This window comes from Chiloscyllium punctatum, chromosome 9 (assembly GCF_047496795.1).
Source record: "Chiloscyllium punctatum isolate Juve2018m chromosome 9, sChiPun1.3, whole genome shotgun sequence".
NCBI classification, from domain to species: domain Eukaryota; kingdom Metazoa; phylum Chordata; class Chondrichthyes; order Orectolobiformes; family Hemiscylliidae; genus Chiloscyllium; species Chiloscyllium punctatum.
The window spans coordinates 10,053,005-10,068,374 of NC_092747.1; the positions used below are offsets into that span (position 1 = coordinate 10,053,005).

A 15,370-nucleotide genomic window follows, 5' to 3' on the forward strand; every position below is an offset into this window, starting at 1 on the left:
TACTCCAGGGACAAACCTGATGTAGTCGCAGATGTACAGCACAGAAACAGACCCTTCAGTTCAACCCGTCCATGCCGAACAGATATTCTACATTAACCTAGTCCCATTTACAAGCATTAGGCTCAATCCCTCTAAACCTTTCCTATTCATATATCCATCCAGATGCCTTTTGAATGTTGTAAATGTACCAGCCTCCACTATTTCCTCTAGCAGCTCATTCCATACATGCACCACCCTCTGCGTGAAAAAGATGCCCTTCAGGTCCCTTTCAAATCCTTCCCCTCTCACCCTAAACCAATGTCCTTTTTTTGGATTCCCCTACACTGGCAAAAAGACCCTATTTACCCTATCCATGCCACTCATGATTTTATAAACCTCTATAAGGTCACCGCTCCTCTGATGCTCCAGCAACAATAGCATTTGATAATGAAACCATCTGATGACTAAGAAGCTTCAGCACTCACTACCTTGCTGATTGATACTTTGCCAAAACATTTGTCGAAGTAATGCTAGCACCTATGGAACTATGCAGAGTTGCTAATCTCCTGGGTACAATCATGCTGGCGCTCATGTGCCACAGGAGCTCCCTACATCACTCTCCAGCTCACACTATTAGCATAACTCATCAACTCTTCCCCTCACCTTTGTGCAGTTTTCCCTGAAAATAAATCTATTTACTTCAACTACCCCATGTGGTAGCAACTCCACATTCTACCCACTTTCTTGCTAACAGGATGCTACAAAATTCTTTATTGTAAACTATTTTGTAATTATGGTCCCTCATTCTGATCTCACTGGCAAGTGGACATATTGACCCAGATCTACCTTATCAAACCCCTCACCATTTTCAGGTCTCATCTACTCCCCCCTCTTCAAGAAAACAGCTAGAGAGCTTGTTATATCTTTTCAGTTCTCACATCATTCTTGGAATTACTTTTTCTCCTACAATGCCTGCACATCTTTTTTACAATATGGAGGCCAGAACTGCACAAAGCAAGTGCAGAAGTACTAAGCCATCCAGGAATAAAATTAGGAAATACTTAGGAAAGGGGAAGTAAATATCTGGAATTCTCCCTTCCAAAAGGCTGGTGATGTTGGATAAAATAAAATAGTTATGAATGCAATTGATATATTCTTGGTAGGCAAGATCTGCATCAAGAGGTACTACAATAGGATATTATTCAAGTCAAACTGAATTCAAAATTAATGTCCTTCAGGGAAGGAAACTGCTCTCCCTATCTGGTCTGGTCTACATGTGACTCCAAACGCATAGTAATGTGGTTGAGTTTTAACTGCCCTCTGAGCAATAAATGCTGGCTGAGCCAGTGATGCTCTCGTTTTGTGAAAATGACACTGCAACAACCAAGAACCAGGATCAAGTACTCAACTGGCACAACTCTAATATCTGAGCCACCAAGTCTTGAGTTTAACTCTAGGCTTAAGCAGACAAAATCCAGGGCTGACATTCCAGTGTTGGAGCACTGCCTAGTTAGAGGTGCTGTCTTTTAAAAGAGATGTTAAACCGAGGTGCATCTGGCTGCACAGGCAGATGGAATAGGTCCCGTGTCAAATATTGCAGCATAGATGCAATGCTGCCTCACAGCGCCAGAGACCCGGGTTCAATTCCTGCCTCAGGCGACTGTGTGGAGTTTGCACATTCTCCCAGTGTCTGCGTGGGTTTCCTCCGACAATCCAAAAATGTGCAGGTTAGGTGAATTGACCATGCTAAATTGTCCGTAGTGTTGGGTGAAGGGGTAAATGGGTCTGGGTGGTATACGCTTCGGCGGGTCGGTGTGGACTTTTTGGGCTGAAGGGCCTGTTTCCACACTAAGTAATCTAAAAAAAAAAGGGAATTATCTCGGTCATCCTGCCAATACCTACCTGCCATTCAACATAATGAAAACAGATTATCTTGGAAGTGGAGTCGCAGGTAGACAGAGTGGTGAAGGTGGAGTTTGGCACATTTGCCTTCATTGGTCAGAACATTGAGTACAGTAGTTGAGATGGCAAGCTGTGGCTGTACAGTACATTGGTGACGCCACTTTTGGAATACTGTGCACAATGCTGGTCACCCTGCTTTAGTAAGATATGGTTAAACTAAAAAAGGTGCGGGAAAAAAATTGAGAGAGATGCTGTTGGGACTGAAGGGTTTGGATTATGAGGAGAGACTGGATAGGTTGTTCATCTACTGGAGCATCTGAGACTGAGGGAGGTGACCTTATAGAGGCTTACAAAATCATGACGGGCACAGATAGAGTGAATAGCCAAGGTTTTTTCCCCCAGGGTAGAGGAGCCCAAAACTAGAGGGCATACATTTAAGGTGAGAGGGGAAAGATTTAAAACAGACACAAGAGGCAACTTTTTCAAAATGAAATGAGCTGCCAGAGGAAGTGGTTGATGCAGGTACAATTACAAAAGTTTAAAAGACATTTGGATAGGTACACGAATAGGAAAGGTTTAGAGGGATATGGACCAAATGCAGGCAAGTGGGACTAGTTACGTTTGGGATACCTGGTCGGCATGGACAAATTGGACCAAAGGGTCTGTTTCTGTGCTGTACGACTATGTGCATGATCACATTGTTCACCACCTTCATTATTTAAAAATGGTGTTGGCAGAATATAGATGTTAGCCTGCAATACCAACATAACCAAAGTAAAAGCAGAAACAATGTAAGTCATCTGATTAACCAGCAAAATAACCAAGGATAGCCAGGATTTAATCTGATTCCACTGAATTATATACAGCAGTTGAGCTTAATTGGTCAGCCAGATGACAGCATAGCAGAAAGTCTTCAGTGGTCTGAAGAAGGGTCACTGGACTCAAAACATTAACTCTGCTTTCTCACCACAAATGCTGCCAGATCTGTTGAGTTTCTCCAGCAATTTATGTTTTTATTTTAGATCTTCAACATCTGCAGTTCTTTGGTTTTTTTTATGTAAACACAAAGCCCACCTGGCTGGCTTCAGACTCTCGGCACCAACAAGATAGTTGACACGACCTCAAAGTTCAACTCAAAAAAATTTCCATTCTCCAGGGCAATTAGGGATTGGCCATAAATAAATCAGTCCAATCAGTGGTGGCTAAATCTCATGAATGAATTGAAAAGAATTAAATCAGAGTGCAATTGTATAACTGTCATCAGGAAAATACTTTTCATTCTATGGTTACATTTTAAAAATTGTGTGTAAATCCTTAGGCATGCTGATGCACATTGGAGGTATTGGTGTAACAGGAGCTAGATTTAACAAAAGATCATCGATGTGTTCAAATTTCACCATGGCTTATCCCAGCCCAACTCCATAACCTCCTACATTACAATCCTATCAGAACTCTTCCTTCCAATTCTGGTCTCCCGTACATGCACCACTTCCCTCATCTCCGTTGACAACCTTGCCTTCCGTTGTCTGGACTCCAGAAGGCCCTCTTGACATTGCTCTCCTCCTGCGAGATGCTCCTTAAAACCTAAGTCTTTGACCAAATTTAATCCTCTGCCCTCATAACTCCTTCACCAGTTCAGCACTAAGTGCTCTTGTCTAATTGCTCCATTGTGAGTAAAGTCAGAAGTCACACAACACCAGGTTATAGTCCAACAGGTTTATTTGGAATCTCAAGCTTTCGGAGCTTGGCTCCTTCACATCACCTGATGAAGGAGCAGTGTTCCGAAAGCTTACGATTTCAAATAAACCTGTTGGACTATAACCTGGTGTTGGGACTTCTGACTTTGTCCACCCCAGTCCAATACCGGCACCTCCACATCACCTCATGTGAACCACTTTGATCCATTTTGCTACATCAAATAACAACCAAATTCAGATAGTTGTTGAAACAAAAAGAAATCAATCACTTCATAGAATCCCTACAGTGTAGAGAAACCATTCGGCCCATTGGGTCTGCACCAACCCTCTGAAGAGCATCCCACAGGCTGCCCTCCTCACCCCCCCCCCCACCCCGCCCCTTCCCCTTAACCTCACGTGGTTTTTTTTTGGAACCATGGTTACCCATCTAACCTACACATCCCTCGACACTAAGGGGCAAAGTTTTTTTAAAGCATGGCTAATCCACCGATTGACACAACTTTGAACTGCAGGAGGAAACCAGAGTACCTGGACAAATGTGCAAACTGCACACAGACAGTTGTCTGAGGCTAGAATCAGGCTCTATCCTGGCGCTAGAGGCAACAGTGTTAATCAGTGAGCCACCGTGCAGGTAGTTGGGAACTTTAAATATTTACAATGGATTAGGAGGAGGCCATGATGATTCTTAAACTCAGCCTTCTGGCCCCAAGAAGCTTGCAAGTACTTCCACCTTGGCTTTGCATGGAAATGCTGAGGACTGAAACATCATTGAGGATAGAAAGATCTGTGCAATCTCTTCCTCCAGTGAGTTCTTTAATTATCAAACTTTTTACACCTGGACAGAACTGCAGAGCTTAAATGTGATCAGTTATTGTGGGAACACGTAACGCATGCTGCTTTTGCGGTTTGGAATGTGAATAAGTTAAGTCACCATAGTCCCAAAGGGCCACTGTCTCTCCAATGAGCAAGCAGCCTCTGATGATGAGGTTAGCCTACATGACACCACACCTCAGTTAAGGTGGGAGGTCAAGAAGGCAGGACCTCCATTGTGACCTCAGCCAGTATAGGAATTTTATCCATACTGTTGGCTTCACAAACCAGCTGTCCAACCAATTGAGCGAAGTGACACACATACAGTCCTGTGTAGTAGCTTCACCAGGTTGACACCTCTTGCTAGGTAAGCCTACTGCCGCCCTTGACATGCCTTCCTGCAGTCTCCATCGAATTGGTGGAAATGGTAGCATGAGGGATCTGCCAAGATGTCACTTTTTAAAAATTCACTCACAGGACATGGGTCAGCATTTCAGCATTCATGTTCCATGAACTTAAATGTGGCTAAATGCATTTCTGCTGATGATGCTCGCAACATCACACAGATGCCCAGTCAAGATGCTAGGACTGTCAAAATCTATCTACTTAGCATGGAGGTAGTGCAACATTTCAGCAGGTATTCTCAATGTGAAGGCATGATTTCATCTCCACAACCACTGTGCAATGATCACTCCTACCAACAGTCACAGACAGTTACATTTGCTCCAGGAAGATTGGGGAGGATGAGGTCAAGTATATTTTCCCCTTTTGTTAGCTCCCTTACTACTGGCCATGGCATGGGCCCCATTGAGCAGCTAAGTCCTTTCAGACTTGACAAGCTTGGTCAGTAATGGTACTCCTGAAACACTTGTCATAGTGGATGTTGAATTCTCCAACCAACAGCCCTGTGCCCTTGTCACCCTGAGTGCATACTTCCAAGTGATGTTTCACCTGGAGAAAAACTAATTCATCAGCTTGGAAGTGGTGTTAAATAGTAAATCAGCTGGTAGTTTCCTTGGCTGTACTTGGACAGATGTCTTAAGATTTCATGGATTCTGGAGATAATGAAGACTCCAAGAACAATTCTTTCCTGACTGGGGTCCCATTTCCAGGCATATCCATGGATGGTGATGGCAGCACATAGGAGATAGCCATTCTCAGAGTCAGACCTTACAAATATCAAATTGTTTCTTGACTTATCGGTGGGACAACCCTACCAATTGTGACACAAGGACCCAGATATTAGTAAGGGGGACACAGCAGGCCAACAGGGCCTTGTGCCTTTGTGCTTCTGATGTCTTGGTCATTCCTGGGTGGTCACCAGCTTTATTCTTTTTGTAAGACTCAATACCAATGGAATAGAATTGAATGGCTTGCCAGGCTATTTCAAAGAGCATTTAAGGAGAGTGCTGGGTGGGTCTGGACACTCAGTGCAGACCAGGTGAGGATGTCAGATTTTTCTTTCCTAAAAAGACATTTGTGAGCCAGATGGTATTTTTAATGACAAAACAACAACACTGTAACCTTTTAATTCCAGATTTATTTATTGAATGCACCATCTGCTATAGTGGGATTTCAACCAATGTCCCGAGAGCATTCGTCTGGGTCACTGGATTATTAGTCCAACGACAATACCACTGTAAGAAACATACAATCTGTGCCAGGTTTTCTTGATAAAAGTTTCTAAAGTACAGATTGGCTGACAGCTCACGTAGGACGTTGGCTATGTCCCGATCTCTGGACCAAGAATCCTCACTTACAACTCCCACCTACTCTAGAGGTGTGCCCTAACCTGGCTGGAGCGGTTGATTAAAAATATGTAAACCTCCTTGACAAAACCATTACAGGATTGGCTGTAGACTGTTTGTGAACACTTTCTGAACATGAAAGCTGCTATATAAATACAAATATTTTCTTTGTTTCATAGACATTGCAAAGATACAACTTTGCACAATACAGGCAATGAATTAACACAATAGACCAGCATATGGAGAAATGTTTGTCTAAATTCCTTCTCCAAGAAAATGCAAACACTCCACAAAACAAACCAATCCAGTTTCCAACCAGTATCCGAATAGAAAGATAGCTGCATACACAGCCTGATGTTAAGAATTAACACAAACAATTTGGCTTGATAAAACATTGTATTAAAGCGGGTTCATTTGTGTCTGCACATACACATCTTGTGGATATGCTCCTGTTTTTATTCAGATTGTGGGAAACAAGTGCAGATCCAGGAGATGGGATGTGGAGAAGAGAAGAGTGAAAGGAGGAGGAGAATAGGGAAGAGAAAAGAGAGGGAGATAAGGGGAAGAAAAGTGAGGTGAGAAGCAAAGTGAGAGGGAGAGAAAAGGGACAGGAAAACTAAAGGGGAACAAAAAGGAGCAAAAGGTGACGAAAGCGAGGAAGTGAAAAATGGGGAAAAAAGGAAATAGACGTGGAATATGCAGAGAGAAGAGAGAGAGAGAGAGAGAGAGAGAGAGAAACGGGGTGAGGTGGGACGGGCAAATGGAGAAGTATTCACAAGCAAAACATGTTTCAACCTGCAATACTAATTATTGTGATACAGTGTTAGCATTTTCATTATAGCTTCAGCGAATCGTTATACAGCAAACTGTAGAAAATGAATTTAACTGTTTAAAATAAACATATTTCAAAACATGAACCACATAAACAGAAACAGACAGACGTAAATGTGAAAACACCCAAATATTCCTTCTAATTATTCCTTTGCACTGCATTTGCAAGAGGCCAAAAATAAGCAGCTGCATTCCTTGAAGTGTGGCCTACGGCGAGAGGGTAAATTACAGAACTTTGTGTGCTAAACTGCTCAATCAAGTTCAGGATCAGGAAATCAATTCAAATTCCCTCATGCTAAAAATCACCGAAGTTCAGGAGCAGAGTTTGACAAAGCAATTCTGTATGAGACACTAACAATTTTTATTACATTTTTAAGCAGCATACACATTACTCCAGCTACTGGTAAAAGCATAACAATAAACAAATCTACATAATATTTATGATCAATGAGAATCTTTCTACTAGACCTTCAGTGCTAGGCCACCTAAGTCAGGCACTGAGATTCAACATCACATAGTACAAATGAAGATTGTCCTCTCGCCCAGACAGTGATCACCTGCATGACCAGCACCCTTTCCTCATTTGTCACATGAAGCAATTGCTTATTAATCACAGCAACATACATCATTGCTCCTACCCCAGCCCCCAACGGTAGCTTAGCACTGACAGCTAGATCAGACAATACAAACACTCACACAGTACTGCCTCAGAACATGAGCCTTACCTCAACAAAGGCTGAATCTTCACACTGCTGTGTAACTGTTCACCTATTCCACAACCTTCCCACAAACACACACAAGCTCCTTCTGAAAGATACAAGACCTCATCTAAATTTTAAGGACTGTTTCTCTAAGCTGCTCTTCTCTCTCCCTCTCGTGCCACAATTATCTGATACTGGTGTATAACATAAGTAACTGCACACAGTGCCTGGGACCTCCCAGACATGATGTCATATTCTGAGTGACTCAGATTGGTTGCGGAAAGAGAGAGAGAGGGAGAGAGAGGGAGAGAGAAAGAAACCAATGCAGACATCTCGCCTGACTCCTATTTAACAGAGTCATGCTCTGAGCAAGCCGGGATTGGCTTTGTTCTAATCTAATTGCTGGTTAATAATGTGGATCAAGGGAAAGCGTATTATTTAACAGCATATTTATAATGTATGATACAACACACAATCCTTGAAGCTGAACTGAAGCTTCAGGTAACTCCTAAGCAGACTACCTTTGAAATTTAAACCTTTGTACTGAAATAGCTCAGACAGAGCATCTTACTGCTCCCTACCATCCTTTAACTTCCCCTCTCTCACTCCCTTTAATTCCCAGACTCATTATTCCTCACTCTCATCTGCAATCCCTGAACATCCCATCATTCAATTAATCCAACCCACCTATTCCGGTTATTTTCCTGGCCACTCTGCCCACCTGTCAATACATCAGTTACTGGGTAGCGAATAGGATGGGAACCCTGATTTCCCTTACTCTCCTGATTCCAGGTTCTCGGAATTTAGCCCTCATGCACACAGTTAACTCAACTCAATCGATCTTAGAATAAAATCATCAATTTTTCTCCACATTACTAGGAGTTCTGAAGAGCCCCGCTCGTTGCAGTAAATTTAACCCAATCCCTTGGGCATATTGTGTGTGGAGATGATCCATCTGGCATTTTATTATAGCTCAGGGCCTAACTGAACTGCACAATAATCACACTAATCATTACAAAAAGATAATTGCAAACCATCTTCTTCGAGAAAGAAGGCAATCCCCTTTTAACACCTAAATTCGAGGAATACTTTTCATCTCGGGGAAAAGTTGGGCCATTTGAAAGGGTAGGGTGGTATGATGCATTGGAACACCAACTAATCACATTTTAATGGGGTAGGCCAACTATTTCAGTGCTGCGCAGTTTATAACTGCTGCCTTGGCAATAGGCTGGTGTGCAGTCCAAAACCAAAGGCACTTTTTCCACTGTAAAAAAGGGGTTAAAAGAACCTAGGCAGCTTACAGGAATCAATTGCCCTGAGGGCAGGCAACAAAAACCAAAAAAGTATCTTTAGTGTAATGGAACATTTGTGGGCATTTTACAGCAGGAGTATAAAATAAAGTATGTCACTGAGCTATGTAAGGAGTTAGAGTACTAAGTCAGAGGAATAGGTGGGGCTTCAGTAAAGAGGCATGCTTTTAAGGAGCGCTTCAATGAAGGAAAGCCATGTGGAGGGTCTGCGAGAAACTTAAAGACATTTAAAGAGAGGAGATATAGTCAGGACACAAGAAAGTTGTATTCATACAGTACCTATCAGGACAATTACAACGTTCAAAAGGAACTTGGATAAGTACATGAATAGTGCTGAAAATGTGTTGCTGGAAAAGTGCAGCAAGTCAGGCAGCATCCAAGGAGCAGGAGAATCGACGTTTCGGGCATGAGCTCTTCTTCAGGGAGCCCTTCTTCAGGATCATGCCTGAAACGTCGATTCTCCTGCTCCTTGGATGCTGCCTGACCTGCTGCGCTTTTCCAGCAACACATTTTCAGCTCTGATCTCCAGCATCTGCAGTCCACACTTTCCCCTAAGTACATGAATAGGAAAGGTTTGGAGGGATATGGGCCAGGAGCAGGCAGGTGGGCTAGTTTAATTTCAGATTATGTCCCACATGGACTTGTTGGACCAAAGGGTCTGTTTCTGTGCTGAATGACTTGCTGGCATTATGACCTCTGGAATTCTCAAAAGAACTTTACAGCCATTTAAGTAATTTTAAATGTATTCATGCAGTTAATGATGTAACAACAGAACTGCAGTGATTAATTTGCCAGAAACGTTTCAAAAACATATATGTGACAATGACCAAATGTGTTTTTTTTCTTAAAGATGATGTTGGCTGAGGGACAAATATTTATCAGGAGACCAGCCAACAGCTCCCGGCTCCTAGACGGAATTGTGCTGTGGGTGCTAAGCTAACCAAGCTTAGCAAGATCTAAGGCATGGAAACAGCACAATAATTTGTATTCATATTTTTAGTTCTTTGAATGCAATATAATATCTTATGACATCCACAGGACAAACAAAAATTTAAGAGTTACATATGGCAACATCAGGGCAGCAAAAAGCTTAATCAAAGAACTGGGGTTTATAGAGCATCATAACAATGAGCTACAATACTGCTGAGCTTTAGGGAGGAAGTTCTGGAGCTCAGTGCTTAGAAAGCTGAAGGTACGGCTATCAACGATGGAGTGAGTAAAATTCAGAAATATGCATAAGGCCAATTCACTGGGGCCTGTACAGGCTGGAGAATGTTAGCTAGGTTTGGATAAGGGCATAGAGAAATTTGAAAACCAGGATGACATTTTTAAAAGTGAGGAATTACGTAGATACTAACTTGTAAATTAGGAGGAGTGGACCATTCAGCCCCTTTAGTTTTACAGGGTGATGGGAAAACTTCGGTTACCTTATTATAGCCCCAACTATGCATTCTTGCCTACACTCAATTACCACCAACTCCCTTTTTAAACAGTGCCCCACTGTAACAGTCTCAGATTCTATTACCAAGCCAAGGATGTTCCTGCTCATGACCCAGGAACAACTTGCATTTGTGTATATAATGTTTAAGATAGAAAAATGTCAGCAGCTAATTCTACTGGATTTTTTTCAGTTGAAACGAAGAAAGGACTAATGATGGCCCTACTGCAATGTTGGTTTACTTTGCACCTCATTGAAAATAATCTGCTGGCATTTGTTTTCATAAACTAAACAGCCACTCGGCAAAGTGGCGATGGCAACCTCTGCTATTCCCACCGAAACATCCTCAACCTTTGAGGAAAGATGAGGAAAATTGGAAAGAGAATCAAAGTGAAGTGCAACAAGCTAACACAGAGTCACCTGATGCTCATGTACAATTTACAAGTCACACAACACCAGGTTATAGTCCAACCTGACAAAGGAGCAGTGCTCCGAAAACTTGTGATTTCAAATAAACCTGTTGAACCATAACCCTATGGTGCGTGACTTCTAACTTTGCCCACCCCAGTCCAAAACTGGCACCTCCACATCATGTAGAATGTAATTTGAGAAAAGGGGAATAACATGGGACATGAACTCCAACAGGCTCTGACACAAGCATGAAATCATTGCTGACAATTCTATGAATAAAAGGCAAAACAAGTTAAGTTGTTCTTTTCCCATCAGCAATTACTCATATTCCAAGACCAAACCGTGCTTTCACATAAGAGTCACCTCAGAAGTTCAAACCTGTGCAGGACAAACTGAATGATTTTACAATCCTAACTTTCAATACTACTTGTCAAACTATAACTTTAAAAATTTTAAAATCATATTTAATGTCAAAGTACTTTTTAAAAAAAATAGTTTAAGGCAGTTGTTTGAAGAAATAAACTTTGTGCAATCCCTCACTTCAATGAAGATGCCAAAGTCCATGCTACATTGAGCTGTAATGTTTACACAGAGTGACGTGGCTTTTCCTGAACAGAGATAAGAATGCGAAACAAGCCCAGGTTACACAACCAAAGGACTTCCACCAAAATGCAATTTTAAATTGAAGAACTTCCCCAGTTTCAAGCACTTCCAAAAGTTCAAGAAAATTAAAAGCATTCAGGGCTGAATAAATACTTGACAGACAGGTTCGTATTTTATGTATGACTTCTTCATGGAGCAGCTTTCCCATACGCAATTACGTACTACGACAGCATCTTCCCTTTCAGTGGATAAGAAAGACCCTAATGCACTATATAATCGGTTCTGCTATAATGCGCGATTCTTCAATACGAATTAGTTTTAACAAGATTGAAGAATTTAGACCATTATTTGTAAGGAACTTTCCTTACCTGTATTGGCTATAACATGATTCCAGCCCCATGAGTTTAAATGGCATGGCTATTGCACAATCTTCTTATAACACTATGTTGCATGAGAACAGTACTATCATGTTATATCAGAATTGACTACAGTGTCATTTGTGACATAGAAGTAGGCGTTTCGGCACATCAAGACTATTTTGATTAGATTAGATTAGGATTCCCTACAGTGTGGAAACAGGTCCTTCGGCCCAACAAGTCTACACTGACCTTCCGAAGAGCTACCCACCCAGACCCATTCCCCTACATTCACTCCTGACTAATGCACCTAACACTATGGGCAATTTAGCATGGCCAATTCACCTAACCTGCACATCTTTGGACAGTGGGAGGAAACCGGAGCACACAGAGGAAACCCAGGCAGACACGGGGAGAATGTGCAAACTTCACACAGCCAGCTGCCCGAGGCGGGAATTGAACCCAGGTCCCTGGCACTGTGAGGCAGCAGTGCTAACCACTAAGCCACCATACAAGTGTCATTGCTAATCATTATCTCTCAAACAAAATTACTAAAAGCAGATCAACTTCCCTGGAACCTTTATGAAGGGATGGACAGAACGATTTCCTACATTGCAAAGAACACACTTCAAGGAGTGCTTCATTTACTGCGACGTATTTTTGGACATCCTGAATTCATGCCAGGCAGTACATAACTGCAAGCACATTCTTTCTTTACCAACAACCATAGATATAAGGAGAATAGTAAACAGGGGTCCAAGTTAACCTAAAAATCCATCCCTCCTCTCCTGGCCTCGCAAGGTTGGGGGAAGGTAAGAAAACAACAAAAGAATTTACACTTCGACAGCACCTGGTCCCATCTTCAGGCTTTTATAAAAATGCTGCGCAAACAATAGTCAACTTTCCAAGTGCAGACACTATTCTTGTAAAATCAAATAGGCTCATTAGCTCGTGACTAACTGGGATACCCCAAACTGTTTCCTTATTCGTCAGCAGTTGTTGTGGAATCTTTTGCATTCACCTGAAGGGTTTCATGTTGATGACTCCTTCCTCCCTCAAAACACACCAATACTGGGATGTCTAACTGTTTAAAATCTGTGAAGTTTGAGCCACTGACCTTCTGATGTGGAGGCATGAGTATTGTCAGAGTAAGTTAACAAAGACAAAGACATTCTTCACACATCGCGCAAGTCAGCAGACAAGGGATTTGTGGATAAAGTAAGCAATGACTCTGGAAAGATTTAAACGACGCAATGTTCCAATGAGGTGGAATCATTAAGATCATTATTTCTAAAGCTGCCACATTCTCCATCTTCCCAAAGACTTTAGTCAAAATTCTGCTGTTTGTCTTCCACCTCAGACCAAGTCCTGTTTGACCAAAGTAAGAAATCACACATGCTTTCAGAGCACAGCTCTTCATCAGATGCAGAGAGTGGACTGCACCTGACGCAGGGACTGTGCTCCGAAAGCTCGTGATTTCGAGAATAACCTGGTGTCGTGTGACTTCTGACTTTGTCCACCCCAGTCCAACACCAACACCTCAACATCATTGTTTTACCAACACCTTTGTGTTAATTCAACCACATTGCTTCTCATTCCAATAATGCCTCAATTTTAAAATTCTGACCCTCATGGTGAAATCTGTGGCTTGGTTCTATGCAACTCTGCAACCTCTCTGAGCTCTCTAAGGACCCCGCGTTCCTCCAACTCCCACCTTTGCTCATCCCTCATTTGCCCATTCCATCATTAGCAGCAATGACTTCAGCTATTTAGATTCTATCGAGATAAACTGAGAGCAAAATTTGAAGTCAAATGGACATGGAGTAATTGCATTACTGAGACATGGCTGCAGGAGGACTAATGGTGGGAATGGAATATTAAAAGATATTCTGCATTTAGAAAGGGCAGGCAAAAATGAAGAAAGGAGGCAATGGTAGTGCAGACAACAGGAAGTGGGAACAAGACATAGAATGAGTATGGGTGAAGCGAAGAATCAGCAAAACGTTTGCAGGAATTAATTATAGGTCGTCAAACAGCAGTGATAGGGAGAGGCATGGTACTAAACCAAGAGATTAGAACTACATGTAAAAAGGGTAATTATGGGGGAATTGAATGTACATAAAACTGGGTATATCCAAATTAATACAAACTACATAAGAGAATTGCAAGAATGGTTATGAGGAGAGATTGGAGAAAAGGCAGCTAAAGAAGAGATCTGCTAGAAGTTTTTAAAATATAAGAAGTGGCTAGATAGATAGGGAAATAACTGCTCCCGCATGAATGAAGAATGAGAAGAATGAATCACATTAAAGTGATTTGCAAAAGTAACAAATGATGTGAAAAAAAGAAAGCTCATAAAAGTGGTTCAGGCCTGATGTGCACCACACGGAATTACGGTGGAGGTAGATTTGATTCAGGCAGAAAGAGGGTCAGTTAGCTCAGTTGGCTGGACAGCTCATTTGCAATACAGAATGATGCCAGTGTGGGGTCAATTTCTACACCAACTGAGGTTACCCTGAAGGACCCTCCTTTTCACTCTCTGCCCTCACCTAAGACACTGTGACCCTCAGGTTATACCACCACCTGTTTTGCTAACGAAATAGCAACCCCATGGTCCGGTATGACCATTGCAACTTTACATTTATGTTTCGGTTTCTATCTAAACAATTCTCAAGTTTATGGGAAGAAGAGCAAAAGAATGGCACTAATTCTTGACGTTTAGTGAAGGTATGGAGAACAAACAAAAGTCCAGGAATAAAAGAATGACTAGGGTAGGAATAGGTCCGGTCAAGGATAGTAGTGGGAAGTTGCGTGTGGAGGCTGAAGAGATTGGGGAGACACTGAATGAATACTTTTAGTCAGTATTCACTCAGGAACAGGACATTGTTGCCGATGTGAATACTGAGTCACAATTAATTAGAATGGACGGCTTTGAGGTATGTAGGGAAGAGGTGTTGGAAATTCTGGAAAGGGTGAAAATAGATAAGTCCCCTGGGCCTGATGGAATTTATCCTAGGATTCTCTGGGAAGCAAGGGAAGAGATTGCAGAGCCATTGGCCTTGATTTTTATGTCCTCGTTGTCTACAGGAATAGTGCCAGAAGACTGGAGGATAGCAAATGTCGTTCCCTTGTTCAAGAAGGGGAGTAGGGATAACCCTAGTAACTATAGGCTGGTGAGCCTCACTTCTGCTGTGGGCAAAGTTTTAGAGAGAATTGTAAGGGATAGGATTTATGAACATCTGGATAGAAATAATGCGATCAAGGATAGTCAGCATGGTTTTGTGAAGGGCAAATCGTGCCTCACAAACCTTATTGAATTCTTTGAGAAGGTGACTAAGGAGGTGGATGAGGGTAAAGCGGTAGATGTGGTGTATATAGATTCTAGTAAGGCGTTTGATAAGGTTCCCCATGGTAGGCTCCTGCAAAACATACGGAGGTATGGCATTGAGGGCGAGTTGGAGGTTTGGATTAGGAATTGGTTGGCTGGAAGAAGACAGAGGGTAGTAGTTGATGGTAAAGGTTCATCTTGGAGTGCCGTCACTAGCGGTGTTCCGCAAGGATCTGTTTTGGGACCATTGCTGTTT

The 15,370-nt window shown here is 42.1% G+C and overlaps 1 protein-coding gene across 5 annotated transcripts in view; it reads right to left on the reverse strand.

Annotated features, from left to right (window-relative positions):
* The window catches only part of pak1 (p21 protein (Cdc42/Rac)-activated kinase 1), a 229,038-nt gene that overhangs the window by 136,311 nt on the left and 77,357 nt on the right, over nt 1-15,370 (reverse strand). Inside the window, exon 1 of one of the 5 annotated variants that reach the window (XM_072576857.1) lies at nt 7,693-7,880. The exons of the other annotated variants lie outside the window; for them this stretch is intronic. The gene's annotated coding sequence lies outside the window, so the exon portion shown is untranslated. Of the gene's footprint in view, nt 1-7,692; nt 7,881-15,370 lie in introns of those variants that run through there. 5 annotated transcript variants of the gene reach the window in all.